General features: G+C 46.3%; 1 long non-coding RNA gene across 2 annotated transcripts; it reads right to left on the reverse strand.

The window, feature by feature from the left end:
* Positions 1-350: 350 nt before the first annotated feature.
* On the reverse strand, positions 351-6823 carry LOC138842484 (uncharacterized). 2 transcript variants are annotated; one of them, XR_011377121.1, is made up of 3 exons: positions 6741-6823; positions 5662-5808; positions 351-576 (listed from the first exon to the last, which is right to left on the reverse strand). It is a non-coding gene; the product is annotated as an uncharacterized lncRNA (long non-coding RNA). The 2 variants fall into 2 exon arrangements; XR_011377120.1 differs by having other exon boundaries at positions 6722-6799.
* Between the last annotated feature and the right edge of the window lie 331 nt (positions 6824-7154).

Genomic DNA, 7154 nt, shown 5'->3' on the forward strand with positions numbered 1-7154 from the left:
CACTGGTCTGTTGGCCAAAGTCAAGTTAGGCAGCATCACAGCTGACCCAGTCTGCAATGCCTTGAGAGCAGCGCTCCCTGAAGCAAAGAAAGAGGAGGTTTTACTGGGTTACCAAAACCAAGACTCTGTTCATCTGTGCCAAGCAGAAATTCGGAGACAAGAGTTTTGGGTGACGTAGAAAAAAAGTAGCTTTGGGGACTTCCCTGGCAGTCCAGTGGATAGGACTCCACACTTCCACTGCAGGAGGCAAGGGTTTGATCCCTGGTCAGGGAACAACGATCCCACATACCACGTGGCCAGGCAAAAAAAAAAAGAGAAACTTTTATTGCTTTGCCAGGCGAAGGAGGTCACAGCAGGCTAGTGCCCTCAAGACGGTGTCATTCCCGCCGCACGCCCGGAGCGGGTAGTGAGGCGTCTTACAGTGTTCAAGGAGCAGAGGGTGTGATCAGCTCGTGGACAGTTCTGGGATGGGTTGGCATCGAGGTGAAGTTTCAAGCTTCGTTCAACCTTCTGGTTTCAAGCAGTCTAGGGTCTGTGTGCTTGCGGGCAGCAGTTTTCATCTGGTGGGTTGGCTTCCTGTAAAAACAACTTAGGAATATGTGTCAGGCCTTTAGCTGTATCTTTCAGGGAACTGGGAGTTCAGTGACTCCTCGATGTGGCGGATTTACAGTTTAACTTGTTACCAGTTCCCCAGCCCAGCAGCTCTTCATTTCTACATCTTAACATTTCCCAATCATTAACTTTTTTCTTTTTTTTTTTTTCCCAATCATTAACTTTTGAGCCATGCTTTTACTTCAAAAGACAAGAACATTGGGGCTTGTACACGGTTTCAATTGTGGAAACCATACTTACCTCCCCATTATTTCCTGTTTAAAAACTTCCACCGAACAAACTCATTGAGCTAGCAGGCAAATTTCTTAACTGTTTCCCAAATAAATGACCATAAATTTGGACACAATGTGAAAGTCCCTGGGACAATGAAGAAAGTCTATAAAGAAAATCTATAAGATAGGGGAGGAGCCTGACCCAGTGAAACCCATGAAAAATAATCACAAAGGGAAAATATTCAAAACAAAGCTTTTATATTGTTTGGTTTTACATACTTAATAGATACCTGCAGAAGCATTCACCTGTATTTTAGAGTCTCATTCCATTTCAATATCACATTTTGGTAATTTTATAGTGTGAAAATGGAAATGTCCAGGAATGAAAATAAAGGTTCAACACTATGATTTTTTTTTTTTTGCGGTACGCGGGCCTCTCACTGTCGTGGCCTCTCCCATTGTGGAGCACAGGCTCCGGACGCGCAGGCTCAGTGGCCATGGCTCACCGGCCCAGCCACTCCGTGGCATGTGGTATCTTCCCGGACTAGGGCACGAACCCGTGTCCCCTGCATTGGCAGGCGGACTCTCAACCACTGCGCCACCAGGGAAGCCCAACACAATGATTTTTGAATGAACACATAGGAATAGAGGGAGGAAGATACAGGGATTTTGGGTTTTTTTTAATATATCTACAAATTCTTTGTACAGGTCCCTTCAAGAAGTCAATCTTAATTTTCCTCCCCTTGAGAGTGGGCTGGACATAGCAGCTCACTTTTAACAGCTAGAATGTGCCAGAATTGATGGCGTGTGACTCCCAGGACTGTGTTATAAAAGGTACTGTGGCTCCTTCATTGCTATCTTGGGTCATTTGTTCTTAGGGAAACCAGCACCATGTGGTAAGGAAGTTCAAGCACACTTGCGGAGGGGTCCATGTGGCAAACTACTGAGGCCTCCTGCCAATAGCCAGAGAGGACCTGAGGCCAGGTGAACACCTGAGTCAACTCAGGAAGGACTCCTCCAGCCCCGGTCAAGCCATCACATGACTGTAGCTTCTGCCAATATCTTGACTGCAGCCTCAGGAGAAATCCTGAGCCCAAACCACCCACATAACCTATTTCTAAATTCCTGTTCCGCAGAGACCGTGAGATGATAACCACTAAGCTTTGGGGTGATGTCTTACCCAGCAGTAGATAATTAACATAGAAGATGAGATCCCACAACATTCTAAACAAGATTAGAACCAAAGACCAAGCATTGTGGTGGTTTGCTGACACCAGCCAGTAGCTTCCACTTCTGTTCTCATGAGAAAAAGAAGCTTGACTCTCCTGGGGTTGTTGACCTGGGCCTTCCTATACCAAGCATTGAACCCACAAGGGACTCTTCCAAAGCCCCGTCAACTTCAGGAAATCACAAGTGCGGCTGAGATACCTACACAAATCTCTTTTCCAATCCCCCGGACAGATGTTAAAGAGGACCCAGGCCACCAAGCTATTAAAACAGGCTGGTGTTATTGCCACCTAAAACTTCCTCAGAACAAACGCCCTCTATTTTTGGTACTTGAGAATGAGACCCATCATCATAAAACATCACATTCTGATGTCACCTTTCTGTCTCCCTAGATTCTCCTATAAGAGGAAAACACCTATTCAGTTGAGTGTAAATTATTCCGTATACCCACTCAGGAAGAGGACTACTTCTAACAATCATTAAAGGGAGGAAGTTCTTCTTCTGCTCTATAAATAATTAATATCCCTTTATTTTATTTCTATGGGGGGTGGTTTAGAGGTGAGAGGGGACCTATGATTTCCGTATATTGGATGTTCCTAATGTGAAGTCCAACTGTGTTCCCACCTCCTCTCTCTGCTTTTTTTTTTTAATTCTTTTTTTTTTACCCTTTAATATGTGCAGCTAGAGACAAACCTGAAATCCAAGTTTCCAGTACACAGCATATTTTATAAGTCCAATAAATCATTGGTTCAGTGAATGAATAATGTGAAAGGTGGTTCTAAATTTAACGATTCTCTTTTAAAAAGTTCCTACTTGTAATTATTTTAACCTCGTGCAGTCTTTTTGTCGTTGTTGTTGTTAGTATTTCCTGAGGGGGGAGTAGCTTATAATGCTGTTTAGTTTTGTACTGTTGGTGTGTTGCGACCACTTTGCTTTTGACTCCTCTGATTCCTGGGCATGTGAAAAGCCCCGGCTCTGAGGCTCGCCCCTGATCACGTGGCTTGGGCGGCTTGTATAAGTACGTGCCTCCTCCCACACCCCCAGCGGGCAAAAGAACGTCTTTCCTATTGAAAATTACCTAGTGAGGCAAAAGGATTATAAATCGCCGTAGGACCGAACTAGATCTACTTCCCTGCTTTTTATATATTATCACCAAGATCAACGACATTTGTTCTGCCACCTGGCAGGTATTAAATTCATCTCATTGTGCTCACTTGGTTTGTCCAATGCAAATGCCTAACAATAACAGAGGAAGGGCTCCTCTGGAGGCCTGAAGAATTTCAAGTCTGCATCGGAGTCTATATATCGCGGTTGGGAGTGCTCAGCCAGCTGCCTGTGTACTTCCTCCCTAAGCAGTGACAGCAGTGAGGTTTTTGGAAGCTCTGTACTTTGAATGCCACGAAATGAAGGGGATATATTTGTAGTGGATGATGGAGAGAGAAAAGGAATTAATGCTTATTAATCACCTACTATGTGGTAGTCATTGTAGATTTAATCCTCACAGCAGCTCCACTGGGTGAGTTATTACCTTGCCCATGTTACGGATGAGGAAACCGAGCTTCGGAGAAGTTATTTGCCTTAGACAACATAGCTAGTGAAGTGGTGGAACAAGGATTGAAACCAGGTCTGGAGTCAAAGCCTGAGTGTTTTCACGACACTGTGCTGCCTCCTTCAATGACAGGTAAGAAAGCCTGAGGACCCCTGGGTGGGAGAAAGGAGTGAGCAAGGGTTCATGGGACATTAAGATGCACGTAGTTTCCAAATAATCAACAGATTTTGGCACCAACTATACAGATGCTTGGTAGATTTTTCTTTAGTGGTATTTCTCGATTTGTGGATTAACCCAAAGTCCCATAAACAGAAAAAACAATTTATTGAGGTACAAATGAGAATCACGATGTTGAGAGGTTAGTAGCAGGAGGGAGCGATTCAGCCAGTGTGTAAACCAAACCACTGCCCCCAGCACCCAAATCTCCATGCTGGGGCTTCCCTGGTGGTGCAGTGGTTGAGAGTCCGCCTGCCGATGCAGGGGACACAGGTTCGTGCCCCGGTCTGGGAAGATCCCACATGCTGTGGAGCGGCTGGGCCCGTGAGCCATGGTCGCTGAGCCTGCACGTCCGGAGCCTGTGCTCCGCAACGGGAGAGGCAACAGCGGTGAGAGGCCCGCGTAATGCCAAAAAAAAAAAAAAAAACTCCATGCTGTGTTCTTAATCTTAACACTCACCATGCACACTATAATTCTTTTGAAATAACAAAACTATGTTTCCTTGCAAAGAATAAATGACCATTGAATGAGTTCAAAAGATGTTTAAATTGTAACATATTCTTAAATGAAAGACAACTCCTTATAGACATGTTGTTAGGAAAACAGTCAGAAATCTGGCACAGACATGCCTTTATACATTGGAGAATCTGAAAAAGTCTCGAGATGTGTGTTTTCCAAAAGTTTGGGTGTGTTATATAGCAAATCCCTACATTGACTGCTAGGGGGATACTCAGAGCAATGAGACATGATTAAAATCTCAACCCTTCAAGATATTACACATGAAGACTTGAAAGCAATGTGACAACTGGGACAAGACAGCATATGATGAATTAGCACCAAAGAGGAACACACAATAATTTCTGGACATTCAGGGGGAACAGACCACTCCCCATGGGTTAGAGAGGGCAAGAGTTTCTTGTGTGGAGGAGTCCAAGGAGAGTATGACCTTGAAAGAAGAATGAATCAAACTTGGGCATGGATAGGGTTGGAGAGAGAGTAGAGAAAGGCATGCAACACTCGTGTCGAAAGGGGGTCCTTCCCTGTAGGTATCAGTATATTGGAAACTTTCCAATTAAACAAAAAGCATTTTGAGGGCACTCACTTCATAGAACCTAGCATAGTGCTGGACATGTAGTAGGTATTCAAAAACTCTTTGGAATTTGTAGTTTTCCAATCCTTGAACCTGTGTTCTAATATTTGTGTATATGTTTGTATACGTGTGTGTGTATGTCTGTGTGTGCGTTTGGTGTGTAGAAAGGATGTCTCTCTTTCTGGAAAAGCTGAGGTTTGAGGAAGCAGAGTGACTTCCCCAGGTCTCTGGGGCAATGAACAAGTCTGGATTGGCATTGCAGTTGTCCAGCTGCAATGTAGTTCAAGGTCAGCTCTCCAGCGGATGCTGCAAAGGCCCTTTTCTATTCAAAAGCAAACACCCAAACTAAAGCAACTCACTAAATGCCTCTCAAAGATTTTGACCTTAAAGAATCGGGAGGGGAAAGTGATTACAAGAATTCACAAATAGCTCTCAACTCCCAGATCCACAAAGTCGGGAACCTCATGGGCCTGCAGTGATGCTGGAGTGACCTCACCAGTAACTGTTGGCCCAGACCTTCCAGGTCAAAACCCTAGCACAATGGAAGTAACCAGAGCACCTCTGAGCCTCCCTCCCTTCTTCTGGCTGCGAGGCTACAACTGGACATAACTGAAGGCAGGAAGAGGAGTGTTCTGTCTCTGCAGAGAGGCCTGGGAAGGTGGCCATCAGTGGCTTCCAGACCAGATCTCAACCTCAGTGTATCTTGGAGCCTCCCCCGCCCCCCCAGGCCCTCCAGCCTGACTGGCGCCCTTTACCTGCTGTGGCCCTGGTAAGGCTCCGCGTGTCAGGGATGGATTTCCCTTCCCAGACGAGATGCTCCAGCTGCGGAATCACCACAATCAGCCCCCAATAGCTCTCTCCAAATAAGTTACACTTCTGACTTGGCGGAATTTGCCGAATGGCTAGTAGGGAAGAAAAACGTAAAGCAGAAAGAGGAGAAAAAAAACAAAGCAACATTATCAGCCACATTTGATCTCAAGACTGTTTCATTACTGCACTCTGGGTTCAAAGGACTTGGGGGGGGGGAGCAACACTTCAGGCAGGAAATGTCGATTATTCAGAAATTTAATATAATTATGTGTCTGGATGGCCCAGTTTATCAGACAGTGTTTTCTGGGAAGGATGTGAAGGGTGAGACAGATCATCACTCTCCTCACCAGCTCCTTCCCAGCCAGACTCCCCCCCTCCACCTCCAGCTATTTTTTTTCCCTCCAGGACACTTCCAATTTCCCAGGTTTTGTGACCACTTACATGTCTTTCCTGAGTGTTTTTATATAGCGTAGGAAATTGGGTAATGAAAGCCGAGTCATACATTTCTGCTTTATGTTTCCAAAGAAGCAAGTGTGACTGTCAGGTTTACAAAAGATTGTTTATGTTCACTGGCGTGAAATGGGGAGCGAGCGTTCGGAGCAGCGAGAGAGAAAGGCTGGCCAGGCCTGGGTGACAGCAATGCATTCCTCCTCCACGCTACAGCAGACAAAGCACGCTCCCTGCCTGACAGGGACCATAAATCATGGGCAGGAGGTGCTGTACCTACAGCTTATACCATTCCAGATGACAAACACACAATAATCCACCCAGCACAGCACTTTCTGTCTCCCCTCTCTCCCCCTACCCAGTGCCTGCTCTCTCCCCCGCTCCATCCCCAGCCTCTCCCCTCCCTCCATCCCCAGCCTCTCCCCTCCCTCCATCCCCAGCCTCTCCCCTCCTTCTCCCTTTCTTTTCCTGGCCCCTCCCTGATGCTTCTCTCTTCTCTTCCTTCTCCCAGTTTCCCATCTCCTTTCCCTCCACTCCTGTCTCCTGTTTCTTCTCTACCTCCTGCCCACATGCTCACGTCCTCTTTGGGGATTCTTCTTTGTGTGTTTTCTCCAAATCTTCCTCTTCTCTCTCCCTGTCTCCGTCCCTTGCGAATCTCCCTTGTACTCCTCAGCTTCATTTCCTGTTATCCTTTTCCTATTTTTTTTTCTTGCTCCCTCCTCCCATCCCATCCCCTCTCCTCCCTCTCTCCACTTCATCCCTCCGGCTCACCCAATCTGCTAAGAAAAATGTCACCTCTACCCTGCAGATCCCCTTGGCAAGGAAACAAAGGGAGAAGAAAGAGGACAATTTCTCCAGGGGTGGGAACCTCAGCACAATGGCTACACTAGATCCACTTACAGAGGACAGGAGTAGGGACAGAGGGGTTCTGGGCTGGGACCGGATGAGCCAGGCAGGGATTCTGCCTTGGCAGCGAGGGCAACATGACATC

This window comes from Globicephala melas, chromosome 21 (genome assembly GCF_963455315.2).
Source record: "Globicephala melas chromosome 21, mGloMel1.2, whole genome shotgun sequence".
NCBI classification, from domain to species: domain Eukaryota; kingdom Metazoa; phylum Chordata; class Mammalia; order Artiodactyla; family Delphinidae; genus Globicephala; species Globicephala melas.